The following is a 21393-nucleotide window of genomic DNA, read 5'->3' as shown; positions in this document are numbered from 1 at the left end:
CCAGTAGGAGAGGTAAAAGCCCCTCAGATGAGAGGCAGGAGACCTGACCGGGATGGGGACTCTGCCCTGCTTTGCCAGGGCTCTTCCCTGGCTTGCTTGTTAGGCATCTCTAACAGCAATGTAAATAAGGCTGTTCCTACAAAAAGGAGCCTCATCTGCACTTCAGCCTCAGTGAGGCTTCAGAGCAGCTCTCAGTACTGGAGAAGGCAGAGGGCCTGGGCCAGAAGCAGGATACATCATCCTGTAATTAGAGATGATGTTGTAACGCATATGCTAAATAAGGCTGCTCAAAACACTGTCGTTTTGGGTATTCCTTATGTTACAAATACACAACCTTGCCACCCTAATTTCTCCTAGTATCTCCTTTCTACATAGTTTTTGTGTCAGTGCACTAGTATATATAAATAAAACAGAAGCAAAGCATTAATTACCTGAGAAATACCATGGGATGAGGTTGTCGTTTCTCTAGCAGGGATGCCTGTGAACTTTAATTTTGGGGATTTGGTTGTAATCTGTAAAGCATGGACAGAGGAGAATGGGTCCTGCTCCTAAGCTTGTTGCTACGAGAGCACAGAGGCCTTCACTATTAGGCAAAAGCAGCAGAAGGGCTTAGACCTTCTCACTTGAAAATTATTAGTGTTGTGTCAGTCAGATCACCCCTGAGCAGAACTGAATATCTCCACTGAAGCAGCAGTTTGAAAAGTTTTTCTCTGGCTGGCTTAATTTGGTATAATCCTCTGAATCTATTAAATTAATACCAGCTGTCAGACATTTTTCGCTGTGTTCTGCTCTCTTCTTGCTCCTTTTATGCCTGAGTCTAAACATTGTACCAGCTAGGGTACTGCTTACATCAAATATTTTTGCTTTGTACCTTAAATTAGTCTGAGGTAAAAGATGTCAAATCAATATCTTGTTTGATGTCATGGGGTCGATTTGTATCATCTGATGGGGAAAATAAAAGTCCTTTTTTTCAAGTTAGTGGTGGATAGCAATTAACCCAAATTCTTGGACTGTCTTAATGACTCATTATTGTAATAGTAATAAATGCAACATATGTGCTAGATCTAGAAGGAAATATATTTTATACAGTGCTGAAAATGATCCCATCTGGACTAGTATGCCATAACAACACTTCCTAGAATGTCAGGACTAGAAATTTATTTATACACACACACAGAGCAAATGGATGTTATGCTATCATTTCTAGATTTCTAGCAATTCTATACACAGCCATGATTTAGAACAAAATAAAAATAAGCAAATAACAAAAAAATCTTAAAAAGGTTGAAGAAGGTGCGTGGAAAGGGTACACAATCCCCAAGAACGTTTGCAAATGTGGTCCTTGGGGGTGAAACCTGGATGCTGCCGATGTCAATGGGAGCTTTACCTTTGCAGGTAAATGATCCAGGTAGCACTCAAGACAGGTGGAGGCTGTGCATGCCAGGGGAGGTATGTGACACACTCCCCCCTCTTCGTGCTCCTACATGGTCATAAAGCTCCATTTACTTTCTTACTGAAACAAAGCATCACCCATTGCTAAGTAGATCTTATGTTCTGTGGATAAAAACAACAATAATATCTCTTTAGCCTTGAATAAGAGGAAATACAGCAATCTTATCCGAGTCCCTGACAGCCCTTATCTCAGACACCACTATGCAACGTTATGACGCCTGCCTAACTGACAAAGGCTTTCTGCAGCAGGCACCAACAACAGTGCCTTGCTTGTGTACCACTGCAAGGAAGGGTTGTGACCTTCCCTGGCTCGTATCACTGTGGAAAAGATAGTGCTGCTCAGAATGAAAGCTTTGCCTGAGCCGCCGCACTCACAGTGGGCAGCGTGCTGCGTCGCTGGACCTGGCTATGTTTTATCCAAGCAGCAGAAAGCACTCCCATAGCAACCTTATGTTCTCTCCATTTCTTACACACAGCAGAAACCCCAGGCAGCTTCAGTGATGAGCTGTTTTCTGCTACTGCAACACCAGGTAACACTTTCAATCAAGAGCACATGAACTTTCCTGCAAGCTTGATCATACCCAGATGAAAAAACAAGAAGTTTTAGCTCACATCCTGTAAGACCTATGTAAAGGTCACGAGTGGTGTTCCCCAGGGCTCAGTCCTGAGGCCAGTCCTGTTTCATATCTTTATCAACGATCTGGATGAGGGGATCGAGTGCACCCTCAGTAAGTTTGCAGATGACACCAAGTTGGGTGGAAGTGTCGATCTGCCTGAAGGTAGGCAGGCTCTACAGAGGGACCTGAACAGGCTGGATCAATGGGCTGAGGCCAACTGTATGAGACTCAACAAGGCCAAGTGCCGGGTCCTGCACTTGGGTCGCAACAACCCCATGCAACACTACAGGCTGGGGGAGGAGTGGCTGGAGAGCTGCCTGCCAGAAAAGGACCTGGGGATGCTGGTTGAGAGCCACCTGAATATAAGCCTTCTTGCCAATAGCATCCTGGCTTGTATCAGGAATATTGTGGCCAGCAGGACCAGGGAGGGGATCGTGCCCCTGTACTTGGCACTGGTGAGGCCGCACCTCGAGTACTGGGTTCAGTTTTGGGCCCCTCACTACAAGAAGGACATGGAGGTGCTGGCGCGTGTCCAGAGGAGGGCAACGAAGTTGGTGAAGGATCTAGAGCACAAGTCTTATGAGGAGTGGCTGAGGGAGCTGGGGTTGTTTAGCCTGGAGAAGAGGAGGCTGAGGGGCGACCTTATCACTCTCTACAACTACCTGACAGGAGGTTGTAGCGAGGTGGGGGTCGGTCCCAAGCAACAAGCAATAGGACAAGAGGAAAGTCAAGTAGTGCCAGGGCAGGTTTAGGCTGGATATTAGGAAAAATTTCTTCACTGAAAGCGTAGTCAAGCATTGGACCAGGCTGCCCAGGGAACTGGTTGATTGCCCATCCCTGGAGGTATTTAAAAGACAGGTAGACGTGGTGCTTAGGGACATGGTTTAGTGGTGGACTTGGCAGTGCTAGGTTAATGGTTGGACCTGATGATCTTAAGGGCCTTTTCCAACCTAAACAAGTCTGTGATTCTATGCTAAAGTTTAAGTCCTTTTAGAGGGAAACACAAAACCATGCATTTTCTGTGTAATTTCACCATCTACCAGAGCAACTCACGGAGTTACACTGAAGGGAAATATTTACATATTCCAAAGGCTGAGTAAGTGTATTACTCAAGGCTGAACTTCAACAAACTAGCCTGAGGCATGACTAAATACTGAACTCTACAAAACTATTACTGGACCAAGTTAATACATAGTAATGTAGTTTACTGGGCAAGAGTCAGCATCTACCGAAACATGCACTTGCACGTACAAAATAATGAGTTATGTGTCAATAATTTCACAGGTAGTCAAAGAAGCTGGCAAGAAAGAGAAAAGACTGAAAAGGAAGCAATATTTTATGAGTAAAGAAGCATGATGATGATGTGAAAACTTTTGAGAATTAAGATGAGTGTGTCTTTGTAACAAATTAAACAATTGGCTACATTCAGCTACATAAGTCAGTACAGCTCTAATACCACAAGGATGGGTAGATAGGACCTGGAAATAATTGAAATCAGAAGTAAAATATTGATTAAGGAAAATGCTAATACAGGGGGCAAAAGGAAGATGGGACTAAGACTATAAAAATGAAAATCACCTCAAATAAAGTGGAAGCACAACTGAAAGATTTTGTGCATTCTGGATTAAAGCAACCAGACAAACTCTATCCCAAAACTTCTAATATTCTTCTCTATGAAATCTCAGCTGTGGTAGCAAATATTTTCCATAAACTCCTCTAACTAGTGGAGGCACGATATAGGTGGATAATAGGAAATTAACATCCATATTCAAAGAATAGGGAGATAAAATGAACGAGGCAAAATGACCTATGTTAGCCAAACCTCAATGACATTTAAAGTTTTAGAGCAAATTAGGAAAGGCAGCCTAATGAAAGACAGAGTGAAACAGAAACTGGAGAACACAAGTGTATCAAAGGCAAAGCCAGGCCAACATATTATTTTTCCTTAGGAAGGAAAGAAAGCTTCTTAAAAAGCAAGCAAAGGAAACAAACTTTGATAAGCACTAGCTAGCATCTTGTGGAAGATTACTTGCTCAATCAGAGAAAGGATTGTTGCAAGAACTGTTAAGAAGGCATGCAAGCAGCTACAGGAAAGCTGACAGTAAGCTGTGCTGTAAGAAGAACTGTCACTTTGGAGGGACGGTCCCCTCGCATTTGTCTTAGGGCATCCATGTTATTTTATATTCTCATTAATAGCCTTAGAGTAAAGGATACAGGAGTCCACTGGTTAAATCTGTCAATACAAACCTGAGGAGTATGAAGAGAAAAGCAGCAGAATACACTTCAAGAAGCAGAAGGTCTCAGAGCCTGATTAACCAAAGCACTGAGCCTCCCACACCAAAACTGACCCCTCCAGCTCAGCATTTCCTTGACCTGACAGCAATAGGATGCCTTTCTCTTTTGTGAAGCAGGAAAATATCGCAAGGAGGGTTCCCAGCCAAGCAGGTGGAATCAAGGAGGGTGAGGGTACATTAACCGAACATGGGAAGAGAGGGGTAGACTTGGAAAGGCTCAGCGCAGTTTTGCAAAGGCAAGTCCTCCTCTGCAAACCTCTCTGAGTTCTCTGGATGGATCAGCAAGCCTGTGGAGGAGGATGTATGGATGACACGTAATCTCTCTGCATTTCTAACACTTTCAGCAAGGTCATCCACCAAGGACTTCTAAGGAAACTCAGCAGCCCTAACATCAGAAGCAAACAGTCAGCTTATGCCATGGAGGGAGGTGACAGGCAACTTTCTTCAAGGGTCTGCACTGAGACTTGTGGTGTTCAACAAATTCAGAATGATCTGGAAACAGCAATGTGGTGACAAAGTTTGCTGATGCTTATTTATTGAGGGTAGTTGAAAAGGGCAATCTTCAACAATTTCAGGAGGACCTCATGAGACTAAATGACTGGGTAATAACACACAGATGAAATTCAGGGCAGATAAACATAAAGTGAACCCCAAAGGAAAAAAAAATCCTAATTTCAGATGTCAGATGATGGTTTCGAAGCTGACCATTACCACTCAAGAGCGAAGTTTTGAGGTTATGACAAATAGTTCTATAAATACATCAGCTTAGTGCTCAGTAGCAGTCAAAACAGCAAACTGAATATTAAGAATTATTGGAAAAGGAACAAAGAATAAAACCAAGAACATCATTATGTCCCTGTACAAACCCAGGGTTTATCCACAAATTGAATACTGTGTGCAGTTCCACTACTCTCATCTTCAGCAGGACATAATAGGATTCGGAAGGGTTCAGAGAACGGACAACAAAGATGCTTAAAGGTGCGGATTGTTTCCTCCTAGGAAGCAAAAACTTTATTGGTTATTGTTTCAGACACCTCAGTCTGAAAAAGAAACAACTGAGAAAGAAAATGATAGAGGTCCACAAAAGCATGACGCCCCACAGGAACAGGGGCACAGCATCTGGCAGGCAACTCAGAAAAAGCAGTGGGGGCTGGCTGTCCAGGAAGGGCATTGTAGCATCAATCATAGAAGGAGCAATTTGGCCAACCAAGGTCTGCAGGGAGAGAAAATGTCTCATTAAATCAAACACTATAGTTGGGGAAGAGATGACAAATTTCTGGGCATGCCCATCCTTCTTCAGGTTATTTGGCATCTACTGGACTATACATCTGGCAAGAAAATGCCTCTTTCAAGGCCAGTATTGAAATGTCGTAAACCTTTCCATTTTCCTAATGACCTGGATGCTTTTCTATTCACAAAGCACAACACGTCAGTTGTTGTACTGCCCTCATGGTGTCCATGTACCGGCCGAAGCCCAGACGATTTAGCTGAGGTGGGAATGGGAGCACTGAGAAAGTTCTTTAGGACAGCTTCCTATCCCATCCTCACAATGATTTCTGTCTTTTCAGTGTGTTGGGACGTCACTCCATACACCACAACACATGGAATCACAGAAAGAAAATCACTGCAGTTACTAACAGACAAAACCAAAGACATAAATGCACTTTTGTACCACAGTTTATCCTTTTGTCTGCTCTCAAAAAAGCATGAAAGCCCTCTACTGAAGCACTTCCACATACCTCATGCAAACACAAAAGCTACCTACTCCAATGAGTTCTGGGGCCTCATCCAAAAATACAGCTCTGGATATATACAAGCTGCAAATGTGCTGGTCCTTCAAATTGACACTCACTTCACCTTTAATTGCATGCTGTTATTTTTTCCTAAGGCACAACATACACATAGAAAGAATCCCCCTACAAACCCTTCTCCAGCTCATTGCATAAGCAACAACATTTTGTACCTCTGCAGCACCTACTTTAGCATGAACACTGGTCAGTGCAGGAAAACCTTAGTCACTTCTCATTCAGTCTCAGTTCATCACTTAAGAGATTATTTTAATTAAAAAAAAAAACAAACAGGAAGAGTGCTTCCCTCTGTAACAGAAGTGCTTAATAGGGTAAAGATAGCAGGGCAGCTTCTCTTTTTTCTTGTGGGCAAGAGATATATGTAACTGATATTATTCAACAGTGTCTGTGCATCAGTTCATGCCAGTGCGTTACAGGCTGATAAGGAAGCACTGTAGCTGAGCTCTCGTCTCAGCCATATGCTATGATGGTATCTTCTCTGATTTACAGTCCAGCAGATTCAATTCTTACTACATGCAGTCTGGAAGCACTCTGCGTTTTGCCTCCTCTGTAGCAGTCCAGTGGAACAAGAACTTTTTATCTTACCATGTCTCCCCAAGCCCTCCTGGAAGAGAAATCTTTAACATAACAGAATGATAATCTGTTAAATGCAAGGCTACCGAGTAGGAGTTATTTGTTCTCATACTTATTATTCCATTATTGGAAATGAAATACATTTGCCATCTGTTACCTCAATGACCTACAGAGCATGCCAGTAGAGCTCTGCCCACATTGGCCTCACCTGTGATCATCCTGGAAGTCTTTTTCGGAAACAGCAACAGCAAGACAAGGAAACAAGAACGCCCTGATAGAATTAGTGGAATTGCCAGAATGTGCACCGGGGACACGGTCATTAAAATGCTGCAGAATTAATTTCAGTCTGGAAATTATCCATGACCTAAATGCCTTTTATAGATTACCAATTCTAATGACTTTTTGCCTAATGGCACATTAAAAGCAGTTTTTCATCATTTTTAATTAATTGTTGAAAGCAAACAAACATCCAAAAGTCTGATAGCATAGCTTCAATTCTGTAAACCGAGGTATGCATTTAATTTTACTCACGAGTAGCTCTTTTTACTTCATACATACAAAAAGCCCAGGAAACCAACTACATTTATCTGTGTTTGCAAAATCGGAGCCAAGGATCATCACCAACATTCTCTCCTCACAAAGAAAAATATGTCCTTTCTTTTTGTTCCAGAGAGCTTGTGGTGGAGACTGCTTAATCTCTTTGTTGTCAGGTCAGGGTGGGGGAGCAGGAGTTAGGAAGGAATGTGTGGAAAGAAGGAGAGAAAGAATAAAGTAAACATTTCACAACAACCTTCAATGAAAGTTACCACAAGACATGCCAGCACAGCCAGATGCATTGGGTAAATACGAATTTCAACAGATTTTCCTCAGAGATGTGGTCTTAGCTTGAAAAGCAACTCCATAAAAGTTGATTGTTTATGGTTTGGTTTTATTGCATCTCAGCAGCTTCGGCCTAGATATGCTCCATTTAATAGAAAATCTACAAAGCAAACAAAATCTCTTTCTTAACTAAAAATTACTTCCCAGGAGGCATTAGAATGACACAAGATACAAATTTATCATACCCTTCCTTAGAACTATCCCTGAAGTTTTATTATTTTTCTTTCACATGCTAATTTGAAATTTAGTGTTGCTCTACAAGGCTAGGCAGCTGCTGTGCACAATTACAGGAATGGCTATGTATCAGCAAGGTGCAGTGATTTTTATGCATATTATATACAAGCAGCTATACAGCACTGGCCCAAGACATGGGAAGCTTCAAGCAAGTAAAGAGCACATTGCAGTCAAGCAGAAGTCAATCATTATGTATGGGGATTTAGAAACTGTGTGCCTGGTCAGGGCTTCCTGGGACTGCAGCCCAGCAGATGAAAGCGTATACACTAAAGTATTATCTGAACCAGAATCAACCACAGCAAGTTTCTGAGAGCAAATATTTACTAGTTGCATGTAAAGAGCTGATGTATCCTTCAGACCTGCAAGCCTTTATTCTGGGTTCTTACCACTAATTAAATATGTCAAAACTAGGTCCTTTCAGGAGAACAAATATAAACATGGGCTTATAAAAGAAGCCACAGGCCTATTGCTTTAGGCCTTATTAATGAAGGGGAATAGGTTGGCGGCCTGGGAAGGTATTTCATGAAAATACTCAATGCAAGTTGAATGTTGGACTGGATGGAGTTATTGGCCTCTGCTCAGTCGAAACTGCTTTTGCTACAAATTATTATGGTAAAGCAACGATGGCAACACCAAAGTCCTCAGACATCCCTGAATACAGTCTCCTGCCCATTCAGCTCAGGCTGCAAGCGTGGCACAGGAGTCTCATGGGCCCCTCTGCCCCTCCCAGGAGGAGCTCGTTAGCCAAGCATCAGGGCCAAGTCTTTTTTATCTACCATCTGCCCTGAAAGAGAGGCTCCCACACAGTGTTTTCCACCTCTACTCCATGTTTCCTTTCTGTTTCTCTCTTCCACAGACAAATGAGATAAGCAGACCTTCACTGTGAAAAACTCAAGGCAGCCAAGCGTGGCAATGCACAGAGGAAAACAGAGCAAAACCTGCAAGGAGCTCCCTGAAATTTCAGCCCAGCCAGAATTACAGCCCCTGGACCTCTGCCTGAGCAGTGTACTTCCAGCTCACGCTCAAACTGCGGGAGAAAACTATTATTAAGGCTGAAAAGTCAGTATGTGCAAGGTGGAGAACACCAGAATCAGAGTTGCATTTGCAATGTTTTTTTCTAGCTAGGTCTGATGTTTTGGAATTGCTTCTCGGCTTGATTTGAGGTAAAAAGCTGACATTCTGAAAATTACTATTGCCTTAGTTACTGTTTTCTTTTAATATTTTCAGAACATTTTGTTCTGATTTTGGCCTTTTCATTTTATGAATTCTTTCATATAAACTAAATCTTTAGGGTGAAAAATTGTTTTGCACTTAAAAAAAATACAAGTTTTGTCTCTAAATGAAAAGAAAAAAAAATGGACAATTTTGAAGTTTTTACCCAGAACTATCTGATTGGGTGGTGCTGTTAAACCAGCCCTTTCCCCACAAATGTTTTTGCTCGATCAGCATTTCTGATTCCCCTTGTGGAGGACATACCCTCATGTCTTATTTACTGCCCACTATTCAAACGACATTCAGACAACATAATTGCTACTCTCCTGCTGAGGTTTACCATGGTGGTCCTCATCCACACTGCCCCTTCCCAGACTCCCCAGGAGTATCCCAGATCCTTCCGCCTGACCTTGCCCGGCTGTGACACCCTCCTCTTCACCACACTCAATATATTCTTGTCCCAGTTACATCTTTTTCCTTTAGTACCATTTTATAGCCACTGCTTTGCTTCTCTCTGCTCATCATAAGGGTATTTTTATTTCCCAGCCCAGGCTAACCATCACTTGGTGGGTTTGCTGTCCCCAGCCACTTGTATCCCCTCCCATCTGATGTTCCCTGCCTGCAACTCACAGGCAGCCATGGGCAAAACTTTCTCCATGGTCCACCAACCCCCTTCAAAAATAAATACATACATGAGTGAGCTTGAGACAGACTCCTGACACATGTAATTTCAGCCCATGCAGTTAAAGTCTGTCAAAGTAACAAGAAACTAAAAAGTCTTCTAATGGAAAGCATTAAGCAGCCTTAATAAATAATGATTTTTTGTTGTTGTTGAAGGAGACAACAGGCTTTTTAGAACACAAACCTGACTCCCCTTCTTAGAGGGCATTTTCCCATCTTTTACCTCTCTCCCCACACCTGCCTGCTGTGGCTCTTCCCACTCCTTTAGTTTCTCCTGTTCTTTCCCATATTTTAGGCAAATGCCATGCCTTATCAAAACAGGTCAAGGCCTGACTGACTGTCCTCCTCCTCTACAGCGGAGTCACTCATTGTGCCATTGCAAGGGCAAGCTCAGGTATTCAAGAAGGCATGGCAAGTGATGTCAGCACTTCTGTTTATTATTAGTTCATGGATTTTAGTAATATACACTTACTTATATTTTACCCCAGAAAGGTAAAGATTTCCTTCTCTTTTAAAGTGAGTCTATAAAGCAAATAAGCATCACAGGCAGAGGTTATTGGTGGTACAGACTCGAGAGATGCATTATTTAAAGCAATGGCCCTGGGTAGGTCAAAGACTCCATATTTCAAAACCTGCCTACAGGTTCAGAAGCTGGAAATCATGCTGCTGTTGCAGAAAGGGGAATTACTGCAGGGAGAGGACATGTACCAGGCAGGACCAGAGAGGCCTCTTGCACTGCCATGCACCAATACCGGCATATTCCGAATTCACTGGCTTTGCCCAAGGTAAAGAGATTAGCCTCTCCTGGTGCATGGCACAGGTGAGAGAGCATTACTGTCCTCCCACATGGACATAATATTTCTTTCAAATGGCAAGCAGAAAGGCCAGGGGAGGGGGGACACACACACAAAGACATTTGTACATTTGCTACCAAGACACCTAATGTCCTGTCACAGGGGTTGGGTGGTTTTTAGTATAACAGGTAATGACAGAAGCATCCCAGAAGTAGCACATAGTAAGCAAGGTGAATAAGAGCTGCAGCTCACATTGGAGGCACTCAGTTTCCCACGGCTGACGCTGCTCAAGCTACAGCTATGCCTGAAGTGGCTCCGAGGGTCCCTTTCTGCCAGGCACCAAAAGAGCCCAGAGCCAGAGAGCATACCTTGCAGTCTGCCAAGACGGAGACTGGGATGGAGAAACAGAAACCTGGAGAAGCGGAGCGATGCCTGGCACAGCGGGACACTGGCAAACTTGCAGCCTGTCCGTATCACAAGTCGCTCAAGGAGTGGCTTACAGGCACCTGCCAAAACGCGATGGCAGCACACAAAGATTAGGAGAAAGCTCTGCAATTTGGCAAGGGCTAAACCACTGTCAGCTGCCCTTGTCTGGGAGTACAGCAGCACATCCACCGCAGCACATCCACCGCAGCACGGCTGGTGACCTGGCGCTACCTACAAGAGAAGACCGCTCCAGCAGCTTCAAAACTTGCTGTTATGTTCATTAAAAGGTGTCCTTGGGGGTGATAGATAAGAAAAGTAACTACTCTGGACTATTAGTTGTTATCTGATTTAATTAAAGAGCTGAGCAGTTGTGTGCTGATAAATATGAAGAAAATGCTAAGCACCCACAGAGGTTGCTCATTCCCACACCTTTTTTTCCACCTTAGGATGGTATTAGAAGCACATTTGAACCAAACAGTTCACCATCTCTAAAATGGAAAAGACCTACTTTGCTTCACGAACTAGGTCAACAATTGCAAAATAAAAGTGTGCCAAGGAATTCTGAAACACTGATATATCTACCAAAAACCTGAAACTCAGAAAGAGTCTGTTCACCTGGAATTAGGCTTGAAAACAATTTCCAGTGTACAGTTGTACAGTAAGGGGCATCTAGTAGTGACGGAAGTTATTATTGTGAATTTAAGGGCTCAGATATGGTACATTAGGATGAAAATGTAGCTAAGACAGCATGAGTAGTGTGTCACAAGAGAAAAACCATGAGTGTAGAGACTCAGCACGGTGCAAGCTTTAAAGTAATATCAACACTCCGCATTGACCCCACTATGCACCAGAACCAGGGCAAGGTAAGAGATGAACACAAGTGATATTTACAAAACAAGGTAACGTTTTAGAAAACACCAGTTCCAATGCTTCATTTTCATTACTAAGCCTGAGGGCTTACAGGTCAATGTTCTCCTTTATGGAGGACCAGCCTCCAGGAGACCAGGACTCAGATCCTGCATCCAGAAAAGAGCCTGTTGCTAGCACTGACTCCTGCACACCCTCCACCATCCTGTTCCCCATCCTGCCAAGCACAGCACTAGGGTCAGTCATGGATGCTGGGAGGCTTGAGCACAGCCAGAGGGGGTCAAACTATCCCCTAGCACCCCACAACAATAGATTGAACTAGGCAGCTGATGAGGAAGTTATGGAAAATCAAAGGCTGAATAAAATCTAGCAAACATAGAAGTAGTCTTGATCCATTCCACTGGCTGACAGCAGGCTCTCAACTGCATTTTTTCCCTCTTCACAAACACGATTGTTATATTTAAGAAATTGCCCTATGCTGTCCTTCTGTCCTCTGCCTTCCCACCACATGCTTCTCCTAATCACCCTGTTTGCGCAAATTGCAAGGGGCTCTGACTGATTTAGAGGAAAAGCAGAGCATATCAAAATAGTTAAACTGTCCTTGCTTTGTTTAATGTTTTTTTACGACTTCATTGCATAATATTAAAAAGTCTGGGTTTGAGCCCATTAGCTCAAAACAGCAGAAAACAAACAAGCAACGAGCTTTGTCAGGATAAGATGCACACTAAAGACCATTTCATTTCTATCAACCATGCAATTTCCAAACAACACGCTATTTGTATGCGCTTGGTGTGCTTCCTTCTGGCTCAGTCGGTTTCAGATCACGTTGCTGATTTATGAGATGCTACACTTACGGGTCATGCTAACGTGAAAGCATTTGGAAGAGTCTCAGCGGCAAAGCTACACCAACAATCTCTTTTCTTAAAAAAAAAAAAAAAAAAAACAACAAAAAAAAACAACTGCAGCAAGAATTGCATGTGAACAGATTGTTTGAAACCCAGACACACATTTTACAAGATGGGCAAAGCGAACAGCTCACAGTCACCAGAAGAGACAGTCCCACTCTCTTCTCAGAAAAAATCAAATAGGTTTGGGATTTTTTTCCCCCAATTTAACGAGCTGAACCAGCTCACTGAGGGATCAAGAACATCTGAGCCAATTCAAGCGGGACTGGAGCATGGAGGATCACATAGCCAGCAGGCAACTGCCCCAGAAGTAAAATCCTTTCCTGATAGCAATGACCTGATAGATTGGCTCTGCCAGAGCCATGAAACTTCACCCCAATTTTTATCTTAACCCCAGGTTAGCAGAGGTAAAGGTGGCCACTGAATGGATGAAAGGTAAATGGCTTTCTTCCTGACAGAGTCGTCTGGCTGATCCAAGAGGGTGCTTAATCACACAGCATCAGAAGTTCCCAGGCAGAAGGATCAGCACAAAGCTAGGATTTTCCTGGGCAGTATTAACAAAGGTAACCTCACAACAACCACGACCACAAAGTAGAGGCATACAGCAATAAGTAAGATGCTTGCTGCCTCTCAGCAAAATATAATTTTTGAGAAATAATGAGGAAGGGACAAAACTAAATGGACAGTTAGTTTTTGAAGGTGTCTGTGATGTGCATGATTATCAGCATCAGATTGCAAATCCTTATGGCCCTTTGTAACACACTTTAAATCAGTGCCATTTTCCTGTTCTCTGGTATAAAAAGCCTGAATTAAAACCAACAGGAATCTCAGTGGCACAAACTACCATTGGATGTCTGGGGAAAAATTATATTATGAATTCTCAAGTTAGCATAACAGAAACAAGGTCACTTTATAACTGCAATTGCATTTATCTCTGTAGTTGCATAGGGTGGAACTCTCCTTCCCCAGCTCAACTGTTGCAGAAATTAAGACTTACTTATCAATCTTTGAGAAGGATCCCATGACAAGACATTAAACTTTTCAAATCCAAAACCTGAATATTATCCTTTTATAGGCATATGAGACTTGACCTTAGCTCTTCATGGTCCAAGTGTGCTTTGCAACTGAGTATTATAAGTTGCATGGAGAGCCTTTTTGGAACATTATTTTCCTTCTCGTGAGTGGCAAGAGCATGACTTGCTAGCAGCATGTACGTATTTACATGGACATGCAAACTTTGAAAATTAATGTAGAAAAAAGCCCTAATTTGAGTGAAAACTCTTCAAATTCATTCCTGTCACCCTGCAAGTAGCAAACAAGCCTCAGCATAGATCATATTTTACAAAGAATACAATGTGGTTCCTAGAATCCACCTACGTAAAAAAGAAAAACAAAATAAACAGAACTCCCTGCCTCCCACCATCCCAAGAAGGACGACAGACAAAAAAAGATACCCTGAAGTTTCCTGTGGAGATTTGTTCATTTGTATAAATCTAGTGGAGAAAAAATCCATTTTTGTGCTCCTGCTCCCCTGTTTTCTGTTTCCTGAGCAAGTGACAACTCTACATCCAGGATTTCTGGCTGTTTGTATCCACCCCGTGATACCTTTAGAGACCAGATATTTTTGAGTGCATCTGCTGTAACAACAAAACTGAAGTCCATAACTAAACAAATACACACGCAACCAGGCATGACTAGAGGACTCATCAGCACGTGTCACTGGCTCACACGAGCTCGCCTAATCCTGTGCTTCAGACTCATTTTAGACTTCTGTGTCCGGTTCCTGCCATCCCTCTCAATTCTGTGCTTGGTTTGGAAATTAGAGTCACTTTCCTCTGTAGCCAAATTTTTTTCAAAGAGGAAAGTATCAGGGTAAGAAACAAACTCAAGCATCCTAAAGCGCTATCTCCAGGATTATCCAATTTAAATGTTAAAAAACCAAACCAAACATGAGCTATTTTGATTCAGGAAGATCATTAATAATCTTTGAACTCTTTGATTGTCCTGTGGGTTGGGACCCACGACCAGATTTAAATCTTCTTTCGATCATCTCCCCTTATGAAAACAGATGTAATATAACACAAGACTGTCCAAAAGGGAGTAAACTGAGAGCAAAAGGCACAGAAATTCCCAGGAGTTACTACAGCTGAATTTGAGAATTCAGTTTTTACAAACACCAACATATCCTTGCGCTCTTTTACTCTTCACTCCCTAAAGCATCTCTAAATAATTTTCATCCATAGAATTCACTGGTGTCTCTCCTCTTTATTTGCCTTCACACTGTACTATAATTTTGCTATGTATTGATGCTGGCTTTCACACCAATTTTAAGAACCTCAGACCTTGAAATAGTGGCAGGATGCCCAGAGCATAAGACTCAGTGCCCCCTTCTAAAGCCCAGTAATGCTGATCAAAAGCATGATAAACTCCAAAAATACCATAAAGTCAACCGAGCACAGAAAACTGAAGTTGTTGTTACGAATCCAAACCTCACCAAATCTACCCATAAGAACAATTTCATGTTTGGACTAGGTCCACCTGAGTACTCTGCCTTCCCCAGCATCCAGGAACAGAAGTATGGATGCAAGAAGAATGGTAGCATAGTGATAATTCCTCCAGGCATTACCTCAGCTTCCAACATTTTGTACCTACAGGCTTTTCTGAACCAGAGTTTGTGTATTCAATCTATTTCCATTAATTTGCCCAAGGCCTTCTTGAACAACTTTGGCTCAGCTGTTACTTGCTTTGCTTCAATCCACCATCAGGTTGCTTTCCTATTGCTATTACAGAAGACAGAGGGCAAAGCTGGATTTCCATGGCTTGACCCACACTGCACAGAAAAAAAAGAAACATGGGGAAGCACAATGGAGACACAGCCAACCTGCATGGATGTGAACCAAACCAGCATAGTTATATTGGCCACCCTGTTTCATGTTCTTTGAACTTTTAGGACTTACTTTAGCATCTTACTGTTTTACTTTCATGTGGGTAAGAAACCTGGCAGGAGAAGAGAGAGACAATGACTCTCATTTTGCTGTGAGACTTGCTTGGGTTTTGTGGTTCCAGGTGAAACCTGAACAAAAGGAAGAGAGCCCCAAATCATGCACTCCATGCACTTCAGACATCACTGCTAACTTTTATCCAAACCAGTCTCAAAACAAGACTATTCAGACCTGACAGAAGAGGATGAGACCTCCTCCGCTTCAGTTTGTGCTTGGAAGAAGGGGGTGGAGAAGGGAAGCAATACCCGGGGAGCAATACCCACTCCCACAGCTCTGACCCTGGATCCCTGTGTTGCTACGAACTGCTGTTGTCACCTAATTTAATATCATTGCCGTTCAGAGGAGCACATGTTGGTAAGCAAAGCAGCAATGGAAAGGCGCATCCTGTTTACATTTCACTGCAGGATGATTCATTTACGGTTCTTCAGCAGAGCAGAGGCTGTAATCATGCAAAAGGTCAGCAGTTTCTGCTAGGGCTTTTGCATTTAGTCAGATAGTGTTTAGGTTAAAAAAAAATCCAGTGTTGATATAATCCTGCTGGACAGTCTTCATCTTTCCTGGAAATCAAGAGTTTGACGTAGACGGAACTTCTTTAATATAAGGTATGGAAAACACTCCTCATGTTTCAAAAGAAAGTTGACTGTCTTTGAGTACAACAAATGTAATCCGCCTGCAAACTGTGCCTTCTGGTGCACACTGGCAATATGCCGTCTCTCACAGATCCCCAAAACCAGCACTGCAAGGTGACGGAACAAGAAATCACCCTGAGTATTAATGGCCTCTGTTAAATGAGGCTGGGGGAAGCTCTGTCATTGTTTGGATAAATAATTACAGATGATCAAATAATCTAAAGCACTTGCCCTTCTATTATATAGCAGATGACCTGCAGGATCAGCCATTTAACTTCAGCATTAAGATATCAAACACAACATCCAGCACAGTAAGAGCTAACCAGTTTCTGGTGAGCTATGATTTCTTCATGCTTAGCATTTGCCTGAAATCTCATCTTCCACCCCAGTCACTGAGCTTTACCTTTTGCATGCATTATGTACAGCTTCTCGTGGTGTGACTTCATGGTAAAGGTAACACCACACGTGCGGGCAGTGCTTGTCTCTGGTCTCTGCAGGAACACACTTTATGAAATCTGTGCACGAGCTCCCAAATAAGCTATTGATTTAGAAGCTGACACCAACTCTTAAATATAGAAAACCCTCTCAAGGTGTATCCTCTTCAAACACTAAACTTAGCTTGCCTATACCAGAATGCACACGAGGAACAACCTTTCCCAGCTGTTGGAAGAGGCTGACCTTGCAGTGATACATGGTTTATATTACAATCAAATAAACATGGCCTCTGAGAAGGTTAGAGCTACTTACTGCTTTCCAAATATTCCCTCACATACACACTTTCAAGCCAAAGATGTCCTTAAATCAGTAACTACTCCAAGAAGCCCTCAAGGAACTAGGATGTAATTACTACAGCACCAGCTCCTGATTAAGGACTTGTTTGAAAAAGGGCTCATTAATTTGCATGCACATCTGATTGACTGTGATGGAAGGGAGTCGGCAGAGAGTTAGGCAGGGCACTGGTTCCTCTACACAGCGCTCAAAGCATCAAATACATGTCTGTTAGAAGAATTGCCACCGGTTTGTTTTCCATCTCTTCTATACCTTAACCCCTAAAAACTCAAATCTCTCCTTTTCTTGCTGGCCTAGCTAATACTGTTCTGTGCAAGTCTATCCAGATTGTAAAGACATTCACAAAAAAATAAAGTGATTCAGGAAAATCTGACCTGTTTCCAAAGAGTGCACAACAGGAGAGGAGGAGGCCAGAATGGCTGGGGAAATAACTTCCTGCCTGTTTTCCACTCCATTCCACTGCTATATTATAGCAATATGAATAGTAACACTGTACAACTGTTAATATTATATTAAGGAGTGCTCAGAAAAAAGTGTGAAAATAGCTCAATTTTATAAGTACATTTTAAGAAGCAGAAAGATTTAATCACAATTTTACCGCACGGTGAAAAGGGAGGTTTATAGGCTTTATAAGCCAGAGGTATGCAACAGAATTATCACAGGACAGTTGGCTGGAAACTAGACGAAAGGTAGCTAAAACTACTGCACTACTTAAGCAAGACAAAGGCCATTGGAACAGGAACACTGGGAATAATAAATACACAGAAGTACACAGGACAATTTACCTGGCAATGTTCCCCAGCATCAGCTAATGTTACCACAAACCCATGACAAAGATGGAGCCCCGCCTGCAGAGAGACCTGGGTGCCAGCAGAAAAGTCTCCATCTCAAGTTCCACTGCCAACTCCAGCGCACACGTGAGCCGTCACTTTGGCTCCAGTTTCCCATGCCTGCATATAGCTGGTGGGAAGTACCTACAACCTCACTTTGAAGACAATACATACCCTGGAGCTGGCTCTGTTTTGATAGAACATTCTATGAAAAATGGGAAAAAGTTGTGTGGGCATGTCAGGAAGGCTCATTTTCTTCATGCCCTGGCACAGCAAAAATGCAGAGCTAACACGTTTATCCTCCCAGTTACTTTTGCACTTCTTTCATTTGTATAATATTCAATATTTCAGGTCAGGCACTGGTGCTGCTTTCAAGCGAGTGGCACATCCTGCATACAAAATCCTTCATGTTTTTAATTCCAGGAAGTTATGCCCTGAATAAACGGTTGCAAGCTGTTTGGGGGCAACGGCTCTCCCCTCTTTGAAGAGCATTTGACATTACCAGGTGTTTAGGCACTACCACTAACACACAAGCTTTTCACCTGCTGCAGATTCCAACCATTCATAAGCATTTTCCCAAACTCCAGACGGTTTTTGTTTTGTTTTGCTTTTCTAAATATCCACTTGCTTGTTTATCTTGGCAAAAACATTCCTGTGTTCGCAGTTAAACTTTGAAGAACCTGAAGGAATCCAAGAGACATCCACCTTTTTCTCCATCATCTCAAAGTGATTACGTCAGCAGCTGGTACCACTCTTCTGGACATGGGTTACGCAGCTCTTTCCGAGGACTGTTTCCCCCCCTCTCCCACTCCCTAAGGATTAATTCTCATACTCTTAACAACAGATGCTATCCAATATCTAGACCCTGGAGAGCAGTTTTATCTGTAAAAGGACCACCTCTGAGGCGGACAAATGCCAGGTATTCAGGCCTTTTAAAACTTTTCCTACGAACCTTGCACAAAGACAAAGAAAAGCCTGTTTCTCTGCGTTCCTATCCATTTCATTTCCAGTTGCTTCCCCCGCTTTGTTCTGTCTACTTTTATGCTAGTGATAAACACAGAGGACTGATAGCAGTGAACACAGGCAGCTCTCTGCTGTCAGTAGTTATTTAGCACCTAGCAAGCACCAAAGACCCAGCAGGGCGGCCATATTCCTACAACCCAGTATTAGGGATGAAACCTTTCCCAGCACCACTGCAGTTCTGGCAGAACAGCAGCCAGAACCGACACCCGCAATGTTCAGGGTGGCTTTGCAGGCTTCTGCGTGCAATAATAACGGGACACGCATGTGCTTTCGCACTGTCTCTATTGCAGCAAGAAGAGGGCAAATCTCCAACCAGCAGGGTGTCCCTCCCTTCAGCAGGGACACAGGTCTGTAGAGAAGAGCTCAGCTCCATGGCACAATGCGTTTCAGCACCCTGTAGCACGGGTCACACTAGCTGTACCAGAGCATGGCACAATGCTGCAGAGCCCGTGGCACCATGCACGGCCCCATTGCAGCCCCTTAAATTGTCTGCACCTGCACTGCAGTGGCACACAGCCCCAAGCAGCTGGCATCACCACAGAGAGGAGCCCAGGTGGCATGGCCCTGGAGATGGCCCCCCAGCAGAAGGTGGGAGCTGCAGGCAGCCCAGGGTCACGTTACCTCAACAGGCAAGAGTAATCTTGATGAATTTGAACCGACTGCCCATCCTTGGAGATATTCAAAAGCCCTCTGGACATGGGCCTGGGCAACCAGCTCTAGGCAGCCCTAACTGAGCAGGCAGGTTGGGCAAGATGACCCCCAGGGGTCCCTGTCAGCCTTCACCACTCTGTGACTCTGTGAAATCTTAAGATCTGTCAGTTCCTACTGAAGACAGTTGTGTAACTCTGGTTTAGCTATATATAAAATTCATAAAAATTACAATGTGGCCAACTCCACCCAGTGCTCTTGTTGAGGATTTTAGAACCAGAACATGACAAGAGATTTTAAAACCCATAAAATGCAAATCAGCATACTTAGATGAACACTGCCAGCTGGTGTTAGGTCCAAGAAAATCTTTATATAAATACGATTTTAGTAAGAGCCCAGTAGGAATGGAAATATTTTCTTGAGGAGTAGAAAAGAAAAATGGTTTAATCAAGCTGTCTCTGCATGGCTGCAAATCAAATCTTATTCTGGTGTATGGGAGCCTTGCAGTTTATATGACCTGCCTGTAGGAATACTAGAGAGATCCAGAAAGAAAAGTGAAAATTGCTCAAATGAGTATGAACATGAAAATGCTCAAAATCAGTAAGATGTGAAATGAGTTACTTTCATTGCTCAGTAAACAGGGAAGAAAATGAAGCCTTAACACCTGCAGGTAGTGAGTTACAGCAATATTATTAAAAAAAAAAAAATTTACTTTGCTCCTACCCTTTTATTTTATTAATGTGACCATCACTGATGTTTAGGTAAGAATATAATAAATAATGTCAACACAAAGCTAAATATTACAAAAGCGTATTTGCATTCCATTTAGGAAAGATCTGATACACAAAAGCCAAGAGCTGCTGATTGCTGCTTTTGTTTCCCAAATGTAAACCTATGCACATTGTAAGGTCTATAAAACCAACAAACAAACATGATGAGTTCATTGGACTAAGTGTTCGCTTTAACCCCAGAATATATTAAGCTGTATGTACAAACACTCTGTGAGAAGAGCTCTCTGTTTGTCAATTACACACTGTGGTTTTTAGACATATGGTAAATAACCTTTGGAAAGACTGCCTCCAATTTCCCTGCATAGTAAGCCAATTCACTGCTCAAACATGAACATAAATCACATACTTCAGGAAAAAAAAATTGGCTTTCTTGAAAAGTCCTGAAAAGTGGAACCATTTGTCCTGCGCTCGGTGGGTGCACTTGGCAGTGGTGACCCCAGAAGTGACTCCCAGAGTCAGCCTCGTGCCCTGCAATGCTTGTCGTGACGAAGGAGAGCGTGACAGAGGGGCAGACCAGCCTCCTTGCTTTGCAGAGAACCCCTCGACATGTTCAAAAGTTACCATGTGGTTTAGTATATCCTGAAAATGATAGTGGCCAGCACAAGAAGTATCCACTGAACAGATGTTTTTAGAAAGATCTGCAGGTATTATGCTGGCACAGGTGCCATCGATGGATTATTAAACAGGCAGCACAAGAAGGAGACAGCACAATTACTCCTAATCTGCTCTTCCAGGTCCTCACTCAGACTTACTCAGTCCATACCTACCACACTTGAAAATAACCTGTAAGCACTCAAGCTTCAGCAGAGAATTTATATTTTGCTTCACCAAGGCAGGGTTTTAATCAGTAACAAACAGACACTAACTTCTTGTGACTCTTAGGAAGTAGCCCCAGCCTGGAAGGAGGATAAAGGCATATTCTGCTTACACGAGGCAGCA

This window comes from Platalea leucorodia (genome assembly GCF_965183815.1).
Source record: "Platalea leucorodia genome assembly, chromosome: Z".
Lineage (NCBI taxonomy): Eukaryota > Metazoa > Chordata > Aves > Pelecaniformes > Threskiornithidae > Platalea > Platalea leucorodia.
This window is presented reverse-complemented; position numbering follows the sequence as displayed.